At 42.4% G+C, this 22,813-nt stretch overlaps 1 protein-coding gene and 1 pseudogene across 2 annotated transcripts in view; both read left to right on the top strand.

The window, feature by feature from the left end:
- Window positions 1-22,813, top strand: part of SAMD12 (sterile alpha motif domain containing 12) — a 460,979-nt gene that overhangs the window by 296,096 nt on the left and 142,070 nt on the right. The window lies entirely within an intron of this gene.
- LOC116742689 lies at window positions 2,956-7,892 on the top strand (annotated as a pseudogene).

Below are 22,813 nucleotides of genomic sequence, written 5' to 3'. Positions count from 1 at the left end.
TTGTTTTAAAGAAATCTTTAGGCATATGCTCCCAACCTTTATGTGCTCTTGGTATGACTGAGGGGTCAAGATAATGAAACTGGCTTCGCACTTCTTTTGCAAACCTTGTGTTGCATGTGCAAGGCTCGTGGCATCTCCCTTTGGGATGTGGCATCTGTCGTCTTCACAGAAAACTTCATTCTGAGACCATGTTAACTAGATCTAGAATTTTTGCTTGCTTGTTTTTACATCCTTAGGCAGAAAGGTAAGTTGGCAATGCCAGTGCCTTCATTTAATTTTTGAAATTTGACTGTCTCTCCCACACCTGCCCCAGCATTTTGAGAGTAACTCACACCAAAAAGGAGATGTTACCAGAAATCTCTAAGAAGTTAGATCTCTTGATTCTGATGTTGGGGCCGCAGCTCTCAGGGTGAACCCTGATAATAATGCCTCTCAGGGGATGTTGACTCACCTGGAGATGTCTTACAGCCCCAAGAGCAGTGGCTGTTCATTTGGGGCTGCAGCAATTTTCCCTTCCTCAGACCCTCCCCCATAGCTGGGCCGTGCACGTTTGCTTTTGCACCATCATCTCCAATGGGAGGCTTCTGGAAGGACTTTTCCTAACCTTCTGATGACATTTAACGTACATTGAGGTTCATTGCAAAATAAGTATTTTAAAACATTTATCCAAATTCCCGAGGTGACACACCCAGTGAAAATCAGAGCTCGGTTCAAAGGCTGTGCTAATGTCAAAACTCCTGCTCTTCCTTAACTGGATTCACAGATGGACACAGAATTAGTGCAGGGAAACTTAGTTACCTTAGTTTGGTATTAACTGAAGTAATAATATTCCCATATTACTACTAAGGAATCTTATCTTTTCTTGATTTGACTGAACCAAATTGGTAGGACACAACCACAGAAAGAAGTTAAAATTTGCAACCAAAGAGAGTAGATTATATCACACAGATCTCAAAACTGTAATTGGCCCTTTATCAAGAGCCACTGGTACAAAACCATTAATGGAGGAATTTAAGAGATTTCCTTCCTGTTACATGTCTGCTGTGGATTTAAGGGAGATATTTTCTGTCATAAACATCTATACCCCCAACTAGAAATTTATGTAGAACATAAATCACTTTACGCCCCTGTATTGACATATTAGTTCAAAACACTGCTGGCATGCGGGTGAGAGAGCAGCAGGGAGGAAAATTAGATGATCTGCTGATAATCTGCTAATTTACAAGTTGAGAGAGGGTATTCTGGCTTGACACCACTTTAATTTCTCCACGTGGCCAAGCACAAAACAGCAGCTGAGGTGGTGGTTATGGAATTCCTCCAAGACGGAAATGTGAGACCAGCCCTTCTCTCCTCCTTTTCTGCAGATACTGACCTGCAGAGACTCTATCGGCAACTAGAAAGTGCCTTATGTTTATCAAGAAATTAATGAATTTATTCTCTTTTTTTTAATAGAAATCATGTTATATTGGAACTATTTGGGATAGCAGACAAGATGTATAATAAGTGATTTTAAAGAGCAATATGGCTCCTCCAGGCAGAAGGCAGTGGCTGGGGGTAGAGCTGAAGTAGAAAGATCAACTTACCTTTTTAAGGAACATCTCTAGCAACCTCATCTATTGCATTTTTTTGCTAAGTCAAATATTTACCCCTGGTGTATATGATTTGATGGAAAGAACAAATCCTCAAATTCATAAAGAGTTTCACTCCTGACACTAATTTAGTATTCTTGGTTTGGAATGTGGCTTAATTTTTACTACTATATGAATGAATAGACTACACACGTGTGTGTGAATGTGTGTGTATGTATACATATAAAGAAAGGAAGGGGTTTTCCTGGTGGCGCAGTGGTTGAGAGTCCGCCTGCCAATGCAGGGGACACTGGTTTGTGCCCCGGTCCGGGAAGATCCCACATGCCGCGGAGCGGCTGGGCCCGTGAGCCATGGCCAATGAGCCTGCGCGTCCGGAGCCTGTGCTCTGCAGCGGGAGAGGCCACAACAGTGAGAGGCCGGCAAAAAAAAAAAAAAAAATGAGGATTTATTAAAGCGTGGGTGAGTTGGGTGGATGTCCCACAATTCGTTTAACTTTATAGTCAATGAAGGGTATGTGGCTTGTTTCCAGTCTTGGGCTATTGCAAATATCGATAAAGCTGCTATGAACATTAGTGTACAGACTTCTGCATGAATAAACGTTTTCATTTTTCTGGGACAAACATCCAGTAGCTTTCTTTTTAAAAGAACATTGGTTCTCAAAAATGAAAATAAATAAATAACAAAAATTAAATGAGTTAATAGAGAATATTTAGCACATTGTTGGACTAGTAAAGTGCTTATTCATGTCAACATGCAGTAAAATTTTTCTACTATGTAAACAGGTACTCTTCTAGACACAGGGGGTACAAAGATAAAAAGATACAGACCCTGCCCTCAACAAACTCACTCATCCTAATTAGACAGAAAGAGAGGGAGGGTACCAGTTATCAGCCTTAGGCTGGAAGAGGCAAGATGATGGAATAGTTATAGGAACTCAGAAGGGGACAGTCATGTGGCAAGAGCCACTGACAAGAGCTGTGGCCTTTGGTCAAAGGATGCAACCCTGGAGACCCGCAGTGAGGGCAGCTGGGGAATCAATACCCTGAACTCCTCTCCTCCCTCCCCCTAGTCTTCTCCCAGCACTTCCCGTTGGCAGGACCCAACCCAACTGGAAGCCAGAGGACAGAGGACCCTGTGATGCCGTCCGTGCAGGTCAGTGCCTAGGAGTACGGAGCATGATGGGAAAGGGTGCAGAGCAAAGCTAGAGGAATCAGTAGACTAGATCCAACCCACACACGCACACCCAGCTTTGAATCCACTGTTTAACTTTAGGCAAGTTGCTTAATTTCTCTGCACCTCAGGTTGCTCACTGCAAAACAAGTGTCATAATGATAGTTATGCAGGTTATCGGAGCATAAACTAGACGATGTCTCGAAAATGCCTGGCAGAGCGCCTGGAACGTGGTAGGCATCATTGAATGTGCTCCAGCCCCACCCCCAGCTGATGACAGTTCCCTGCACTTGTGGCTGTTTTATAGTCTTCATGTATTTCCCAGGAGCATGGTCTCTCCTAGTATGGTCCCTAGACCATGTGCTTTAGAGACACCTGGGGTCCTTTTCATCACGCAGGTTCATGGCCCCCACCCCAGTCCAACTGAATCACGAGCAGAAGGATGAGAATCTTCATTTCGGATAAGTTTCCCCAAGTGATTTTCATGCACAATGAAGTTTGGGAACCACCGTCCTAGAAGTCCATATTTCTAATTGACGCCCACTTAGGTGAAGTAGAGGTGAGATTTATTTGTACTTGGCAGCCATTAGGTATAGTTCCAGCCCACCAGCTCTGGGAAGAGGGCTCTGAGACCAGGACACTAACGGTCTGTCTTGCAGTGTTAGGCCGTGCTGATTCTCCATTTTGCTGGCTTTATTAATACCCGAGGAACAATGTTCCCAGGTTTTTAATTAAAAATTCTCCAACATCCAGACTCTAATTATTTTCTAGGTTGGATATCGGCTTGGTTAGTAGCTGTCTCTGACCCCTACCTTTCAGAGAAAATTTAATAAGCAGAGCAGAAGCTGTTAAAGGGAATAAAAAGCTTTGTGGTTGAGAATAGGTCAATTCTGAGTATAAACAGGAAGAGGCCAAAACTCAGAATAAGACCAGAGGTTCTAGGACCTTGCTTTAGTTTGTTAAGGAAAATATAAGGAAATTAATCAGCAGTCCGGGACAGACACTGAGCTCATGGCTTGGGTCTTGAATTGGTTAGATCTCAGATTGGCTGCGATAGATTGGAAAGAGCAGGAGCTTAGACAAGAGAGAATTTTATTTGCTTCTCATGTAGAACTAGAGGCGGGCAGAGCAGGCCTGGGAGGGCGGTTTTTCTCCACAAAGTTCTCGAGGACTCAGGCTTCTATGGCTTTTGGTCCTGCTCTCCCCCAAATGTGGCCCACGTCCTCATGTTCCAGGATGGAATGCCAGTTGTCACATCCATGTTCCAAACTGCAGGAAAGGGGGAAGAAGGTACAAAGAGTATGGAGCAGCTGACTTCTAAAGAAGGTTTAGAATCTGCCACACAACACATCTGATTACATCAGTTTGGCCAGAACTCATTCACATGGCCACACCAAACTACAGGTCTAGCTTGGAAACAATATACTACCAAATGGATGATACATTGAGGACAGCTAAGAGTCACTGCCATCGGTTCTGCATCCTGAGAAACTTTGGACCTTCTTTTCCCAATGGAATGGTTATCATTCAGGGTCCATACAGGAACCCAGAAACCACTCCTGGTATATTTCGAAGAGAAAACTTAAGACAATTTGCAGCACAAGTGCAAAAATGAGACAACCCAGAGGTTAACAGCAGTGGGAAGCTTCTACCTTCCCTGGGGCTGGAGGGATAAACGAAGAGACAGAGTTTAGAAGTCAGGGTTGGTTGGCAGAACTTGGAACCCCAGTCGGCCATTCCAGTGGGAGCTAGAGCCAGGAGATGCCGTCCCTGCCCTAGATGCCACCAGTAGCAAAGTGATCCAGGAAGAAATATGCTGGCCTTTCCCTTCTTCTGCCCCTCAGTCTCTTTCTAGTGCCTTACGCTGGCTAGAACTGCCTGGAAGCCAGAGGGCAGGGACATCTGGGAAATGTAGTTTCACGCAAACAGAGTAGGCAAAGAAGAGGAAAGTATGGCTCTGAATGAAAGCAACCAGGTGACTAGAGCAGCACCAAGTCCAAGTTGTGGACCAGGATAAATTACTAATAATTGATACCTGGCTAGACATTTTTTCTGGATGAAAATTTTGCAAAACAAAAGCGTCCTTCTGTTGAAAGCAGGGACTTAAACAGATCTTAGTACATCAGTGTTCACAACAGCGTTGTTCACAATTGCCAAAAAGTGGAAACAACCTAAATGTGCAACAACAGGTGAATGGGTAAACAGAATGTGGTATATACATAAACTGAATATTATTTAGTCATAAAAAGGGATGAATTTCTGATACATGCTACAACCTGGATGAACCTTGAAAACATTATACCAAGTGAAATAAGCCATACACAAACGAACAAATACTGTTTTATTCCACTTATATGAGGTACCTAGAATAGGCAAATTCACGGTGACAAAAAGTAGATGTTACCTGGAGCTGGGAGTTGGAGGACAATGGAGAGTTATTGTTTAATGGGTACAAAGGTCAGTTTCTGGGTTACCTGTTAACAAGGAGGGGGGTCAGGGTGGTCAGGATATACTCGACTATGTCTAAAACAGCTCGGAAATGTCATCAAGAACAAACACTAAAGATGGTTGTTGACTTTTGCACCCAGGAAGGTATCGGCTGCCTCAGTAAGGCTGTTTCTGTGAATGGAAGGAGACTCTACACTGAAATGGGATGAGCAGAACAGTCCTTTCTGCATTTCTCCATTTGCTGGCTCAACAGAAGCAGTAAATAAACCCTATTCCCAGAAACTATGCTGATACACATTGATGATGGCGGCACACAAATTAGGAGGTAAACAAAAAGCTGTGTAAATTTCAAGCTTCATTAGAAACACAGGCAGAAAAAAAAAAAAAAATTAACATCTGCCAAATAGAAAAGGTCAAAATTGGAAGGGAAAGACACTTTCTTTTTGAGATCCTAAGAAGTTACTGCCAACGTCAAGGACATGAGAGGATTCTGTTTCCTTGTTGACTTTGTGAATCATAGAATTCTTGTAAAAACTCTCTTGTCAATATCTCCTCGAATCAGATATATGGGGTGATGGAGGATGAGCTGCATGTTCTTTCTCCTGGAAAAGGAAACCATACAGCGTTTGGAGTAGAGCCACAAGATTCCATTCCAGAGCTGTCTTCTATTTTGTCCCTTACATGTAACTTTTTTTTTTAAGAACCTCCAATAATATTTATGGCTTTGGCATAATGCATACGTAGTTTCTTTTGAAGACTTCACAATATAAGTTGTCTCTGACATGGAATGGCATAATAGTCTTGTGTAAAAGACCTCGGCCCTTTAATCCCTTCGTAAAATGTGTTGCATGCCCCAGATCAAGTCCAGGAAATGCACACATGTCTTTCTTTTAGTTGCTTGTGTTGAGGGGGATGATGCACAAAAGAAAACAGATATTCCTCATAAGTTCTTTTTTATGTCATGGCAGTGCGCATTCTGGGTCTTTGATGATGGATGAGCCTTCATTTGTAAATTTAATGCCATATGTATTAACTTAGTTTCCTTCCAGGCATTTTGTATTAGTGAGCATCACATATGGCTTTATAATGCTCCAGTACCAGATGCCTGGTTGTTCTTTGATTCAATATATGCAGGAAGAAAAGATGTAAAAGATGTATGGTTATGTATACCGTGACTCTTTGGCTAGATAATCGGTCAGAAGTTCCATCCTACCTGGTGGCAAGGGACTGACCTAGTTGACTTCTCAGGCTCCTGTCTCTAGATGTTATGATCCTGTGGCATATTTCCCGAGGTATTAAATTTGAAGAGTCAATCACTAGATGCAATCAATCCACCCTCCCTCCCCCAAAACCAAACAGGTATTTGAAGTATGCATCCATATACACATATACGCATCTCAAGAACAACAGAGTTCTCTTTGCGAATGGAAATATAGTCATTGATAAATTACATTACTGAACTCCAGGCATTAGTTACAGTGGAAAGTGAGAAATTGTAGGAAACTTTTAAAATCAACATGGATTATGGCTTGAATTAATTGTGTTGCTCAGGGCACTATGCAGGCTATCACTTGATTATATTCAATTTATCTCTTTATATACCACCACTTAGTCTCCAAATGTTTCATCTATGCTCGTTGTGTTTTCTCCAGCTCTCTCATAAGCTCTTTGAGATCAGAGCTCATGTTACACAGTAGAGACTCAATAAATACATTATAAATAAATAAAGGAGGCTACGGCCAGAGCTGGGTGGCGGCGCTGGGTGCTGCCGGAGGAGTCTGGCAGAGCCCAAGGCGGTGGCACTGTGGAGTCACTGGAGTGGAAGTGTCCAAGTTGGAGAACTGTTACCTTGCAAGATTTGTGGAAGGGCATCCTTTCCAGTGGCATTAAAAAAACATGGACCTATTTGCCAGAAAACTGCCACTAAAAAACGGAAGACTTTTGATTCAAGCAGACAAAGAGCTGAAGGAACGGATATTCCAACAGTAAAGCCTCTTAAACCCAGGCCTGAACCACCAAAGGAGCCATCTAATTGGAGAAGAAAGCATGAAGAGTTCATTGCCACCATAAGAGCGGCTAAAGGCCTCGGTCAGGCCCTTAAAGAGGGTGGCAAACGTCCTCCCCTCCTCCACCTTTTTATGATCCTGATTACATTCAGGGTCCATATTGCCAGAGGAGATTTAATGAAAATGCAGCTGATAGACATATACATTTCTGTAAAGAACAGGCAGTGCATATTAGTAATACAGGCAAATTTTCTACTGATGCCAAGGGAAACTCGACTTCTCGGACACAGTGTAAGGCACCTGCACTTAAAAAGTCCCGTTCTCCTTTAACCGCCTCATCAGGATCTTCACGATTACCACAGCCAAGTGGCACTAGCAAAACTGTTGTAGGTGTTCCTTCGGGTAAAGTGTCTTCAGTTAGCAGCTCTTTCGGAAACAAACTTCGGACCTTGTCTTCCTCCCATAAAGGGATAGCAGCCCCTCGCATAGGTAAGATGGACAAGTTAGGCCCTCCACTCCGAACTGGAAGACATGCAGAGGTTGCATGACAGTGATGCGAAATCAGACAGTGCCATCAAAAGACATGAGTTATTACCCATTTAGAAATCCTGCCTCAAGTGTGCTCGCAAGCAAAAGAAAAACATATACTGAGAGCTACATGGCCAGGGTCTACAAGTAATTTTATTGAAAAAATAACACAACAGCCTTCCTCGATTGAGGGCTACCGTTCCCCAGGCCATTCCTCACACGCTTAAAACACAGAGTTTGCACGGTAAGGAATTCTTTTTAAAAGTCATTTCTCTGTAGAAATCACACTCTGCTCCAACATCACGGACTAGACTGTTTACAAGCGTTCACATTTTAAGTATTCCTTTATGATTGTTCTCTCCTTTCCATCCCTACCCAGGGCCTCCAGTACTTTTCTCTTACTGATCCTGAAGGGATGGGTATGCTGTAGAGCAAGGGGTGGTGGGCTCCTGAGAGCTACTGACATTTTAAGTATTCCTTTATGATTGTTCTCTCCTTTCCGTCCCTACCCAGGGCCTCCAGTACTTTTCTCTTACTGATCCTGAAGGGATGGGTATGCTGTAGGGCAAGGGGTGGTGGGCTCCTGAGAGCTACTGGCAGCAGCCCTAGGGTGCTGTCCCTACCACAGGGTGGCAGATGTGTGAGGGCAAGGGGGGTTGGACACGGTAGGTGAGATGCGGCAACGCCCCCGTAGGCACAGGCATCCAGAGCCCTCTCAGTTGGGGTGGGGGCCAACAGCTAGTTGCAGTGGGGAGTGCCCTATTAACAGCCAGCAAACTGTCCATCCATCTGGGGGGTGGGGGGGAAACAGATGGGCAGGTAGGCAGGAAGAATCAGGCTTGTTCTGCCCCCAGCTTCGATCCAACACAGGAGGAATTGAGGTAGCAAACGGCTGAAATGCTCCAACGGGAAGGAAAGGAAGTTCCCACTGTGCACAGCTCCCACACCCTGGGGCTGGAAGAAGGCAGACCTTGCTTGTAAAGCGCTGTAGCCTCCAGCAGCGTTGGGCCCTGGGCAAGCTTGCAAGAAAGCAGGCCAGGCGAGGGCACAGGAGCCGGGCATTCCTGACCAGCACATGCCCTGCCATGCTCCTCGGGGGGATTGCTGGGGAAGGGGGACTGGGAACAACGCCGTCAGCCCTTGCCGGCCACCGGCCAACTCCTGTCCACATACAAACCAACACCCAACCAGCACTGTAGGGCGGCCCTGCTCACCGTTGAAGGTTCCAGGCCAGGGGAGTTTATTCAGGGTTGTGGGCCCAGCCTAGGTTCCTCGATGGAAGCCACACCTGGAGCCTGGGGGGGTTCTTGCTGGGGCCAGGGGGTGTTTATAGCTGCCACCCCCCAGGCTCACACCTCATAGGGGATCGCAGGGAAATCCACGTGGATGCGAGGAGGGATCCAGCTTCCGATGCCCTGAGGAATCAGGTTCTCACGCACCCGCCTCCGCTTGGCCTGCTTCTGCCCGTTCTTGGTGACGACTGTCTCCTCATAGAGCTCGTGAGCCATATCCCCGTCCTCGGCATAGAACATGGAGCCGCGGCGGCGCGTGACTCCGAAGGGGGTCACGACCAAAGCTTGCTCAGCGACAGCCACCTCTGGGCTGCCGAAGCGAAGGGCTGCAGGCCGTGAGCTTTGTGGCCGCCGGCGCGGCCCCACGGCCGCTTCGCTCCCACAGGGCCGTCGGCGCCGCCTTCCGCAGGCTCCGCTGTCTCCAACATTTTTTTTTTAATGAAAGAAGAATAGGAAAAGGAAAGATGAGAATTAAAATATACAGTGAAAAAAGGAATGGGGTTAGTCCAAAATGTGTGGCATGAGACCCTGTAGATGGACTAGCCCCAGGCCACAAAGTGGAGTTTGAACTTTGTTGTAGGAGCCAAAGTACAGGAGAGGATAGGAGTAGTTACCTGATTCATGATGTCTAAAACAGAAAAATATATCACTTTCTCTGTGAAAGTACAACTGGTTCTGAGGCCTCAAAAGTTCTCCTTTGATTTCTCATAAGGAGACACCAGATAACTTGTTAACTTCTTAATTAACATCCCTACTGAATCCATAATAAATATGGCAATGGACTTCATAGGGCGTTTTTTTTTTAAGATGCCCTCAATGCAGGCCTATAACGTGACATCCTGTGATCCCCAAAACCAGTTGTGATGTGGGTGTGTTATGTGTAGCTCTATATATTGTCTGCTTTTGTTGTAAGCATGTAACATGTACATATTCATTATTCAGATTTAATCCAGGGATAGATAGATTTTCAAGTATCTAAGATGCTAGCTCTCCATCCTGGTTGCCCATTAGAAAGAAGCATCTGTGGAGCTTCCTAAAAATGAACACATCAGGGTCCCTCCCTGAGAGTTTGATTTCTTTAGTTTGGAGAGTGGGATCTGGGCATCTGCCATTTGGAAAGTTTTCAGAGTGGTGCCTGGGCATAACATGAGGATCATAAAGGAATTGGTGAATTGCTATCTTTTCAGCTAGATTCTTTAATAAATAATGTTTGTCTCAAAAATAAATAAATAAAAATTAAAAACAAATAAAGGAGCAAAGGACTAGATGAACATGGCTACAGATTCAAGATGCCACCATTTACATTACAAGATGTGACCTAAGAAATTTAACAACTGAAGATGTTCCCCCTTCTTCCTTGGAGGTCATTCATTTTCCCCTCCTCTGGCTTCCATGAATAATATAGATGTTTAATTTTTCCCCCTTTGGTCCTTTGCCCTTTGAATCCACCCCAGCAAAAACGCTCAACTCTATGGCACTAGAAAATATTGTGAAGAGCTTTACCATGTTCCAACATTTGTGTATTTATATACTTATTTTATTCTTGGTCTTCGTTTGAGCTTTTAAAATTTTTCTTAGTTTCCACTGTCATTTTCTACACATGTTGTCTCTGCCTTCTTTTTGACAGCTAAGGTACCTTGTTTTTTTCATAAATTTTATTTATTTATTTTTGGCTGTGTTGTGTTTTCATTGCTGCCCGCGGGCTTTCTCTAGTTGCGGTGTGTGGGGTCTACTCTTTGTTGTGGTGCGTGGACTTCTCATTGTGGTGGCTTCTCTTGTTGCAGAGCAGGGCTCTAGGCACGCGGGCTTCAGTCGTTGTGGCACAACGGCTCAGTAGTTGTGGCTCACAGGCTCTAGAGTTCAGGCTCAGTAGTTGTGGCACGCGGGCCTAGTTGCTCTGCGGCATGTGGGATCTTCCTGGACCAGGGGTCGAACCCATGTCCCCTGCATTGGCAGGCAGATTCTTAACCTCTGTGACACCAGAGAAGTCCCTAAGGTACCTATTTTAAATGAGATGCTCCTAAAATACAGGTCAAGGACTCCCTACCTGTAGAAAAACTCTCTAAGGATAACATAAGGAACTAGTGACAATGGTTATGTCTAGGCAGTGTAGAAACGTGGAGGAGAGTGTTTCCTTTTCATTCAATAACCGTCTGTTTGAATCATTTTTGTCCATGAACGTGCATTGCTTTTATCATTTATAAACTGGTTAAAAGATAAAATATCTATACTCATCATGGCAATTCTAGCAGGTCTTAAAGTTTTAATGAAATATGAATGCAGTTAGTTTATGCATATGTTTATTCTAAACAAATGAACAATCTTATTGTTCTAAGATGCCACACTTAATGAATCCAGTATCCCACCTTTTGAAGCATCTTACAGGTATCTGAGATTAAATACTGGTCAGTGATTCATACTGGGGTACGTTTATGGGTGGAAGATGACTGAGCTGCTTTTGTATCTGTAGCTTTCCGCTTTGAATGACACACCCCCAGTGAGCATTTTAATAACACAGGAAGTGTTTCCGTCAGTGGGTCAAGAGAACCACTTCCATCACAGCTTTCTGTACTTTTATTCATTTTCTTCACTCGTGGCAGTGTTCACACTTGGAACCCGTTTCACATGCTAAGGGTCCTCCACCTCGACTACAGCTTTTTGCTAATTCTTCACATCCCATGGTCCCACCACATTTCACTCTTTGCATTTCCAAACTTTCTCTTCAAGGTTTTCATGTCATTTTGGTCCCAGGGTTTCATTCCCATGTCAGTCTATCTGATCCTGCCTCTCATTTGTCATTAGCATTTCTACTCTGTCTTGTTTATTTTGAGTTTCTGCAAATAGTTCAACCATTGTCAGGCATGTTTTAACCTTCAAGTAAATAAATGTCTGCCTAGAAGTGCATAAAGTTATTTGACTCCATAAAAGAATACTCACAAACACATGCTGTTCTTCATAAACATTCTGTGTTACTGTATTAAGTTGATAATTGGTAAGATGTTTAAATTTGCACATTGTAGAAACTGTAAGTTTAATTCCCAGCAGAGTAAGTGTATAAATGCTCAGATTCATACACGATTCTACAGAGATGCACTGTTTATCTGTAATCTGTAACATTTAAAAATTAGCCAAAAAGGCTGAAAGAGGGTTCTTCCTATGTTTTCCTCTAAGAGCTTTATAGTGGCCCGTCTTACATTTAGGTCTTTAATCCATTTTGAGTTTATTTTTGTGTATGGTGTTAGGGAGTGTTCTAACTTCATTCTTTTACATGTAGCTGTCCAGTTTTCCTAACGCGTGTATGTGGAATCTAGAAAACTGGTACAGGTGAGCCTATATGCAGGGCAGGAATAGAGACGCAGACATAGAGAATGGACGTGTGGAGACAGGGTGGCGGGGGAAGTGGGATGAACTGGGAGACTGGGATTGACCTATATACACGACCAGGTGTAAAACAGATAGCTAGTGGGAACCTACTGTGTAGTACAGGGAGCTCAACTCAGTGCTCTGTGGTGACCTAGATGGGTGGGATGGGGGGTGTCGGAGGTCCAAGAGGGAGAGGATATATGTATACATTAAAGCTGATTCACTTCGTTATACAGCAGAAAGTAACACAGCATTGTAGACCAGCTATACCCCAGTTTTAGAAAAATAAATGCATAGTAGGTAGTCAAAAAAAAGGCGTGAAAGATCCCCTCCCCCAGTGATTCTCCAACTTCAGTGTGCCTCAGAATCACCCGAGGAGCTTGTCGAAACACTGATTGCTGAACTACTGATTCAGTCGGTCTTCAGTGGAGCCTGTGAATTTTCCTTTCTAACAAAATCCTAGTTGATTCTGATTCTGTTGATCTGGGACCAGATGTTGAGAACCATCGCTATCCCAGTACTCCTCCTGAGCACACAGGAACACTGCATTTCCCAGCTGTGCTTATACTTATGTTAAGACCAAATGACTAGGTCTGGCCCAGTGGCATGTGTATGCCACCTCCAAATTGGGCCACACAGCTCCCTGCGTCGTTCTCCACTCTCTCTCGCCCCTTCCCTGGGCAACAGTGGAGACTATGTATTCAAGATGGTGGCCTGCCGAGATGGAGGGTCCCTAGATCTGTGAGTTTGTGATGGAGGAAAGCTGCCTTACTCACGTAAAGCTGTCATATGAAAGAAGAATAATCCTTTGTTATTTATATCAAGTCATTGAGTTTCAGGGCAGCATTGCCTAACTCACCCTGATATACATGACTTTCACGTGGTCATGAGATGAGCCAGTTGCCCAGCTCTGAGGCAACTTTTACTATGCAAATTTTAGAGATTGAATCAATCTACCATCTACGCTTCCCCATCCAAAAAAAAAAAAAAATCTATTTAAATTGACTTATATGTACTTAGCTTAGAGCCACGTGTCTGTAGGCTACAAAGAGATTGTTGCTAATCTTTCAGAACATCTCCTAAAGCCACTTTGGTACATTTTGGGGTGATGATCTTTCATCTGAACTTTTCCAACTGCCAACTCCTTGGACTCAATCAATATTCTTGATTCTTTTCCCTCATAGGTTATTACAAAATATTGAGTATAGTTCCCTGTGCTATACAGTAGGTCCTTGTTGGTTATTTTATATATAGTAGTGCGTATACGTTAATCCCAAACTTCTAATTTTTCCCTCCCCCGCTTTCCCCTTTGGTAACCATAAGTTTGTTTTCTATGTCTGTGGGTCTATTTCTGTTTTCTGTATAAGTTCGTTTGTGTCATTGTTTTAAATTAGGTTCCACATATAAGCAATATCATATGATATTCGTCTTTTTCTCTCTGGCTTACTGACTTGCCTGGGGCATAGTTTCCCCTTAGGCATCTTCACAGTTATGGTTGATGGGCCCTGAGTGACCCACATCTTTCATCGTGGTTATAAGCCTCGAGACCCTCCCAGATGATCCCTGTTGCTTTACCCCATTGCTGGTGATACTTTGCTGAATCTGACCCACGCCTATCTCTGGACTCTACCTGGATGTGCATGACCCCTTCCTGTCCCACCAACCTTGAGGAATTTGACCACTTGCCTACTTGGGTATCTGCCAGACTCTAACACCCCATTTATTTGTCAGTTCTCCTGTCCAGACCTCCACACACAGCGCACTCCATGACTCAAGTAGACTCTAGTCAAACTCTCTTCCTTTTTCATGCAAATGTTATATCATTGCCCCTATTAATGTCTCCTTCACACAGAAGTGAACCAAAAGCAAAGATTTTTCCCAATTATACCTTATGAAAACTGTACTTCCCTCAACCCTTACATGAAATCAAAGCCTCTAGATTACAGAATATGAAAGTTTCACCTTTTAAAATGGTGTTCATCGTTCTGTTGATAAGTAATCATACATTTGTTGAAGAGAATTTGGAAATTCAGAAGAGTACCAGCCTCTATCTAAAGATAATCTCTTTTATGTTTATTTTGTTGCCATGTCATTTAAATATAGCCGGCTACTTAATATTCGGTTGCACATTTAGGCCATCATTTATTCAAATAATCCAAGCAAATGTTGCTTCTGATTTTCTTATTATTAGAAATAATGACAGGCTGCACATACCTGGTAATCTTTCTAGATCTACCAAAAATCTCTTTCTAGATTCTTTGCAAGGGAATCCCTTGGTATAAGTGTATGAACAGTTGATGTAAATACTACAAGAAAGAGCTAAAATATTAAAAGTGGTTGTGTCTGACAGGAAGTTCACTAGATGGGCAGCAATGGGCAGAATGCTTTTTTCAGTTATAAGCACTGCATTTGACTTTTTCTGTTTGAGTATTATTACAATTAAAAATAAGCATATTATAAAAATTTATTTTTTCCCAAGAGAAGTTATGCGCTCCAGAAGGTGTAGGAACACTTTAAAGAATTCGTATTACATACACATATGAACAAATTGCCCTTCTGAAAATTTATAAAAATTTATCCTCCCATCAAAAATGTAAAACATTTACCTTCCTGAAAAAGCCTCTACAAACTAGGTATTTCTTTTTCCTTTTAAATATTTTCTAATTAGCTTTAAAATGACAAGCAACTTTTATCTCATTTATCTTACTGATAAGGTTGGATTGCTTTCCTGTCTGATTTACGGTCCATTTGTATTTCTTCTTTTGGCTGTCCCTGCGACATCTGTCCCTTTAGAAGGTGGTTTCCTTATACCAGTGACATGGCCATGGCTTAAACATTTGGGTAATTCTTCTTTTGGAATGACCATCAGAGTCCGAGTTATTTTTTCTTGGATATTCTTAGGACCAGTTCGTTATATCATCAAGTTACGGACAAATTGCAGAGCAACTGCATGGTGATAACCTCAGTTTTCTTTTGTGGTTTTAAACCGTCCATGACAGGAACTGTCAAATAGGCATTCCAGTTACCTGTGGAGCCATGAGAATATGAACAGAATAAATACGTGGCTCTTGAAAGCCACCACAGTCGTTTGACTGTATCTATTATGGAAGGCTTTTCACTACATCCACCTCATCATTTTATAGACTTCATATTTAATATATTTATGTTAATTAAAAGTTGTCCATTAGTCTGCATGTCAGTCTGTCATGCAACCTTATACACATAGTCTTATACATAGCAGACACTTAGAAACTGGATCGAGATTGTAGACCAAGCATATTTTTGACTAAATGTCATTCATCCTAAGGATTTTTTTCTGTTTTATTCATCGTTGTATTCCAGGCAGCTAGAAGAGTTCCTAGCACAGACTAGGTGGTCAACAAATATTTATTGACTAAATGAATACATGATGAAAATATAAATGAATGAATGAACAAACCAACACTTCACAATCGGGCATCAAGACCCAAGCTTTGTTTACCTTCTTTTGTAATACAGCACAAGATGGCAAATGCTTTTGAATAATGCAGGCGACAAATACACGATAGAGGCTGAATGGCATTAGAAAAAGGGCAAGCTTCACTTCTAAACTTTGGCTCTGTGCCCTCAGGGAATTTACAGTCTCGTGAGAGAGAGAGAGAGAGACATTAATCAAATGTTCCTACAAATAAATGTGGAATTAACAGATTTTAAGTGCCAGTCATATAACCGGCTTACCTGGCCTGGGTGTTCGAGGATGGCTTCCTTCTCTGAGGAAGGTGTATTTCAACCTCATATGGCAAAGGAGGCATTCTGAACACAAATTCAAAGATGAAAATGCATTGGAGAAACAGAAAGAACAAGTGCCAGGAAGCTCAGAGAGGGGTGGAGATAAAGTCTTTGTAGCTCTTTGCTATGTGATGAGGGAGAGACACACTGACCCTTACCAGCAATAAGGGCTTGGTGACACCTACCTGGTAGGTTTATTGTGAGGATAAAACATATACGTGTAACTGCTTAATGTCTGGCCCATAGAAATTCCCAGTTATGGTCACTTTTTCCCTCTTTCTTTCCTTTTGTTACCTATATCTTGAGTTCATTAAGAGCCAGAACTTGGTCTTCTATTTCAGTGGGTCCCCCTTAGTGCCTATCCTGGTGTGAACTGCTTGGTAAATGTTCAGTAAATGACAGCTGAGGTTACCATTAGTAACCATTAGTCCGTTGTATGCTAGGATTTTACATTTATTTTCTTACTTAGGTTTTTATTTAATAAAAATTGATGTGGATTTATAATACTAAATTGAGTTTCTAACATCTGATACTTTCATATGTGGAATTATGCACCTTTGTTATCCATTTGGGATTTGGGATTTTGGTATTTGGGATTTGATTGTGTGGTTTGGACATGGTTTTATTTTCCAGCAAGTGGAGTGTTGGTTCTTTCAGAGCTTCAAAGCATCTCTAAGATTTAGAATGATAAAAAAGTGTAATCTATATATATTTAATTGCAACATATGTTTGCATCAGCATTTTTCTGATAGCTATCAGAAAAGCATATAGAGATTAAATGAATGCATAGAATTAAAAATATCCTTTCACCAATAATTTGCTGCTCCAACAACAAAGCAATAATTTAGAACTCTAACCTTGTAATTCAGCTGATTAGAGGAATCCAATTCTCTCTTTATTTCACGTTGTGTTGTATCTAATTGATGGAGAAGTCTAAGCGAATCAATATGCCAAAAACTGGCCTAGACAAGCTCCATTCCTTTTGTGTCGTGTATGCCTAGTCTGCCCAATTTTCAAGTAAAAAAAAAAAGTCTGTTTTATTTTTTCCAACTGCAAACTAAAACTGGGTTCTCCCTCTTTCTCTCTCACATAATTACATAATAAAGTTCCCACATTCCAAACTTCACTGACAATTCTGTTGACAATACACAAGATAGAATAGAATGTATCCCAGCCTTCCTTAACTAGATGAGTCTAAACAATTGTAAAAAACAAACTTTAATCAGATTTAATGTACTCAGATCCAACTAGATGCTCACAGCAGATCAGAGGAGAAGGAACACACAAAGCGTCACCTTTTATGGCATGATCCTACACGATCTTTTCTTTTCTGATTATTGATGGTAGATACAAGATAATATTTATACTCCACATATTACCCACAAGTGCTTTTTTTTTTTTTTTGGTCTCTTTCATCCTTCACTTTTTATTAAGAAGTTAAGTTCCTGTTTATCTTACCCCTCAGTTCTTCTTACAATTACAGTTTTGTGTACTGGCCTATTTATAAATTATTAATGTCACATTGGAAAAAACCTTTCAGAAACAGGCCCTCCTGACACGGAACTACGGGTAATTTCAGCCAAGCATCAGTGTGCCTGAAGCACACCCAGCTCTGCCAGCGAAGAAAGCCTCTGAGTCTCTTCTTCCGCTAGTGAAACAATTAACTTCACGTTCCATTTGCCAACTACGATGCCCACCTAAGTTGATCATGTCTGTTAAACCCATGTCAGTCTTTTCAGCCTGCTCAGCTCAGGGCAGAGTCAAAATGTATAGCCAGGCTCCCGCGCTTTGGGGTAGAAATGAAAAGATTTGCATTCATCGAACAAGAAAATGGTATTGCTGGCTGTCAGTCTGGAAGGAAGAGCTTTTCTCTCCAACGTTGCACAGCAGGTTCTGCTCAAGTCCCTGAATGTCAGCTCATGCCTCACTGCTGAGCAAGCATCTTCCCCACCTAACCTGGCAGGCAGATGTGTCTGACATGAAAGCAGGCTGCCCTCAGATTGAGCAGGCAGGATGCCCCAAATTGGGGGCCAGTTCTGTTCAACTGAGTAGGTTGCACTGCAGCTTTCTCTAGTGGGAGTTTACGATGAGATTTGAGATGTGCCTTCAATGCCAAGGAAATCGAGCAGGAGAAGAGTCTGACAGAGCTGGCTTGTGTGTGAAGACGTAGCGAGGGGCACGTCATTTCTCCCACTGGCATCCGACACCCCTTCCCTTCTCCCTGCCACATCCCATCCATCATGGAGACCCGAGTGGACCGATACAGTGGTTATGAAGGGAGTTGGGATTGCTTGGAGCCCCAGGGCCCCAGAAAATATCACAGTTGGGACCTATAATTTGACTGTGCATGGGGGTGTTTTGCATTTCACATCTTCATCTGGCTTCTAGCAGCACACATCTGGCTCTGATTTTCACTAAAGTGTTAAAAAAAACGAAAAGGAAAGGAAAAAGAGCAAACTGGCTGTGGTAATCCTGAAGAAGTTATAATTTCCTAAGAGGATAAATCTGCTAAGAAAAACATCTATTTCCAAACCAAATATAAATTGACTTCTATATTTTCTGTTTTCAGTTGTATACGTTGTCTTCTCATTCACAAATATTGATTAAATGCCTAGTCTGTGCCGCCACTAAGGTGAGCAAAACAGACTTTTTTTCTGGCCCACAAGAAGCTAACCATCAAAGTAACATTCTCTTCAGTTATCATGAATCATCAGAGTTGGATGTATACAAATCCTTAACATTTCAGACTATCTTACCGTGTCTAAATACCTTACGGCTAAATTTCAGCATCTCGTGTGTAAAATGAAGGGAATGGGTCTGCAAAATCCTTAAGGTACCTGGAAGACGTTCAGCTGGGCTCTGCCATTGGCACCTGTGTGGTGTTGGGGAAGGTGCTTAATGTTTCTGAGTTTCAAACCCTGCATAAGTAAAATGAAATAATGCCCAATTTGCAAGGGTTTGGTTTTTTGTGATTTTTCAACGGAATGAAGATTGAAGTCTAGCCTGGCCTAATAGTAGTGCAGAATAGAAGTAGCTATTATGGTATTCTTGCTGTTTTTTCTGTGACTCTGTAAATACGGCTTTCGAGCCAAGGATTTCAGAATGTGTTTTAACAGATTTACCAAAATCCCCTGATTCTGGTATGCCGCAGTTTATAGTAGTCAATAGAATTCAGTTTCTAAAGCATCTCTCTATAGCATTTTTCTTCTTTTATAGACCCACATGCAGGAGCGTGGATGAAAAGAGACACGTATGTTCACTTTTGCCTGGTAAAGCAGGGTCATGCTTAAGATTGCTATGTGCCTACCGAGTTGTCACCAAAGAGCCAGTGGCTCCAAAACCGAATTCTGAAGTCACACTATTTCGGTTTCAAGCAAGCAAAAACACATGACAGTTTACAGAGATCATTTCTGTTCCTCTAGATTTTTCCTTCCATGTTAGAAAAATGACAAAGATTTTTCTGGGAACTAAATGGTAATAGATGATAATAAGGAGACTTCAGGAAGTTAGCAGATATTTCCTTTCAGAGCCAAGGACACGTGGAAATCAGGCCTCTGAGACATCAGCCAGACGCTGGAAGCTCTCATGATTTGGTTTCATTAAAGATACCAAAGAATAATTAGACCATGAGGGGAATTCTGTTTTCCATTCCCCAGGGAGTAGGATTAGTAAGTGACTTTCCATGTCATTCTTTTTTCCACTTCCTGTTTTGTTCCTGTTTGAGAAAATTGCTAAATGGCGGGAACAAAAGGAGTGCGAATACCCAAGCACCCCGAGCTATATGGCTGACCCAAGGAATGCTGCTAGCTTTGTTTTATTCTCGCCAGCCAGATCTAGGCTTTCCTGCAGGCCTGGATGGAGATTCTCTTTTCATCTAGACAGCCAAAATGATAGAACTTTGGGACCTTTCCATTGTTAATCTGAAAAAAAAAAAAAACAAAACAAGAAAAAAGGAAAGAACAGATGTATGCATAGAAGTAAAATGAAGTTACTTTATTAGTGTCCCTAACAGCTAGACGCAGTAAAACACTGTCACAAATAGCAAAGACTGTGAAGGTTTTCATTGTACGAGGAACTGTGCACAATTAAATTGAAATATAAATGTAAGCCAGCATTTCAGTTAAGCCGCTTATTAAAATAATTAGGCCAGTGAAGCAAGGAGTGTGTAAGCCAAGGAAATTGTGAGGTTTGGTTAAAATGCTGTCACTGCAGGTATGTATAGAACTGAATGGGAAAGGAGTTATAAAGCCACAGATTTAGTAAATAAAAAACGTTCTGTGCTGAAAGTCGAAAGACATGGAAAGAACTAAAAGAAAAAAAAAATTTTTTTTAATCTCTACAGGTTTGTAGTAATAGAAATCCTGAGCTGGAAGGGATTTTTGTGAAACCATTTCTAAACTGGCCACCATCAAGTTTCTATTAAAACTTATTTTTCCCTATGAGTTTTACTTTTTGAAAGATTCCCTTTACAATTTGCACTTATTAAGTAGCAATTAACTTGATTTCCCACTAAGTAAAAACATGATCCTCCAATTAGAGTATTGCATTAGCATGGAATACCTAGTGTTCCCTCTTTCAGCTGATACTGGGTTGGCCAACAAGTTCGTTCATGTTTTTCAGTAAGATGTCTGGCCAACCCAATATAATAGAAAAATCAGATAAATGTAACATTTAAATTTTCCTACGTTATCTTATCATGGATAAATGTATGATTTCTGTTAGGCTTTTTCTGAAAAGCAAAAATAGGGCAAGGAGGCCCACTGCCACTTTGGAGGGTGACTGGTAGGCACCCACTATCTGTTCCAGCCCCTTTGTTGTAGAGCAGGTTTAATGGCTCAGCCTAAGCTGTACAGTTTAGTACAAGGTCAAAGCTAAAATACAGGTCTCTTGATTTTCAGTCTAGCCCTCTCTTTGCTAAACACCCTGCCGCTTTATAAACTTGTGAGGCCGAGGAATTTTCAGTGCTATTAATTCCAAGATTTTGGAAGCACAGCTGCCTTGGAAAGTCTGTAGAAATCTCACTGTAGTAACCCATTTTCTTCTCTGGCCTTCTCGTTAAATTTTCTTAATATCAAATTGGTCGTTTTTTTAATTTTTGGTCCCGTGTGCCATGCTGTAATATAAGGGCCACAATTTCTACTTAGCTGATCCACTATAAGAACTTTCAAGTCATTGAATCTTCCTTATTGGAGTCATTTAGTTTGAGGCGTGCCCCCCACAAACCCTTCTGTGTGATCAAATTAACAGTAAGACCTAGAAAAACTCAGAAGACACCTCTCTTCAATGACTAATTATGTTAAGATGGCTTCTTTCTGCTGAGACCTACATTTGGAATCCAGCTCTGTACTCTGTAGCTCCAAGCAAGCTGATGAGCAACTCGGATGTGCTGTTGGAACTTAATCAAGAGTGTGTGAATATGATTTGAGTCCATACTAAATATGTTGAGGACTGTGTCCTTTCAGAACTTTAGGGAGAGTGGAGTTGGCATTAGAAAAGTGATAACATTAAAAATACAGCGTGGCTAAGAATTACAGTCGGTGACAGCCACTTAGGAACCCCTGAATCTGGTTAGCACTATTGTATGCTAGGAAGCCATAGTGCATGACTGGACCATCACTCCTGGCAATATCATCTTTTTAGACCACCTGAGCATGCAGTGAATGCATGAAAGGTTGCCGTTGCTTATGGAAGCTCTTTGGAAAATGTGGGCTCCCTGGATGCCACCTAGGCCCCTCATATCATTTAACTTGTGTGTGTGTGTGTGTGTGTGTGTGTGTGTGTGTGTGTGTTACGCGGGGCTCTCCCTGCTGTGGCCTCTCCCGTTGCGGAGCACAGGCTCCGGACGCGCAGGCTCAGCGGCCATGGCTCACGGGTCTAGCCGCTCCGCGGCATGTGGGATCTTCCTGGATCAGGGCACGAACCCGTGTTCCCTGCATTGGCAAGTGGACTCTCAACCACTGTGCCACCAGGGAAGCCCTCATTTAACGTTTTATTTATTTTTGGCTGCGTTGGGTCTTCATTGCTGTGCGTAGGCTTTCTCTACTTGGCGGCGAGCGGGGGCTACTCTTCGTTGCTGTGCTCAGGCTTCTCATTGCGGTGGCTTCTCGTTGCGGAGCACGGGCTCTAGGTGCGCGGGCTTCAGTAGTTGTGGCTCGGTGGCTGTGGAGCATAGGCTCAGTAGTTGTGGCTCACAGGCTTTGTTGCTCTGCGGCATGTGGGATCTTCCCAGACCAGGGCTCGAAGCCGTGTCCCCTGCATTGGCAGGCGGATTCTTAACCACTGCGCCACCAGGGAAGTCCCCCTCATATCATTTAAATTACATTTGGAAAACAGAACGTTTAACAAACTACCATTTTAAGGTGCTGCTGCCGAGGAACCTGTCCCAAGGCTGCTTCGTGGAGACATTTGCAAGATCTAGCGGGTGTCTCTCTTTCAACATATCAATTAGGAAAAGAGCAGAGGCAGATGTGATATATTAAATGGCCTTAAGATGGACGGCTCTGAAAAATCTCATATTGGCAAGAGTAATTCAAGTTGCCAGGTATCCAGACTTTGCCATGTGATGCCCGCAGAAGTCTGCCGGGGTTTGACTGGTTTACTCTGCTAAATGAAACTGCTGATATGACTGTCGCAAGGTGATTAATAAAGT

The sequence above is a fragment of the Phocoena sinus genome, chromosome 17 (genome assembly GCF_008692025.1).
Source record: "Phocoena sinus isolate mPhoSin1 chromosome 17, mPhoSin1.pri, whole genome shotgun sequence".
Classification (NCBI taxonomy): Eukaryota; Metazoa; Chordata; class Mammalia; order Artiodactyla; family Phocoenidae; genus Phocoena; species Phocoena sinus.
Note: the sequence above shows the minus strand (reverse complement) of the source record. Positions and strands in the feature narration are given on the sequence as shown.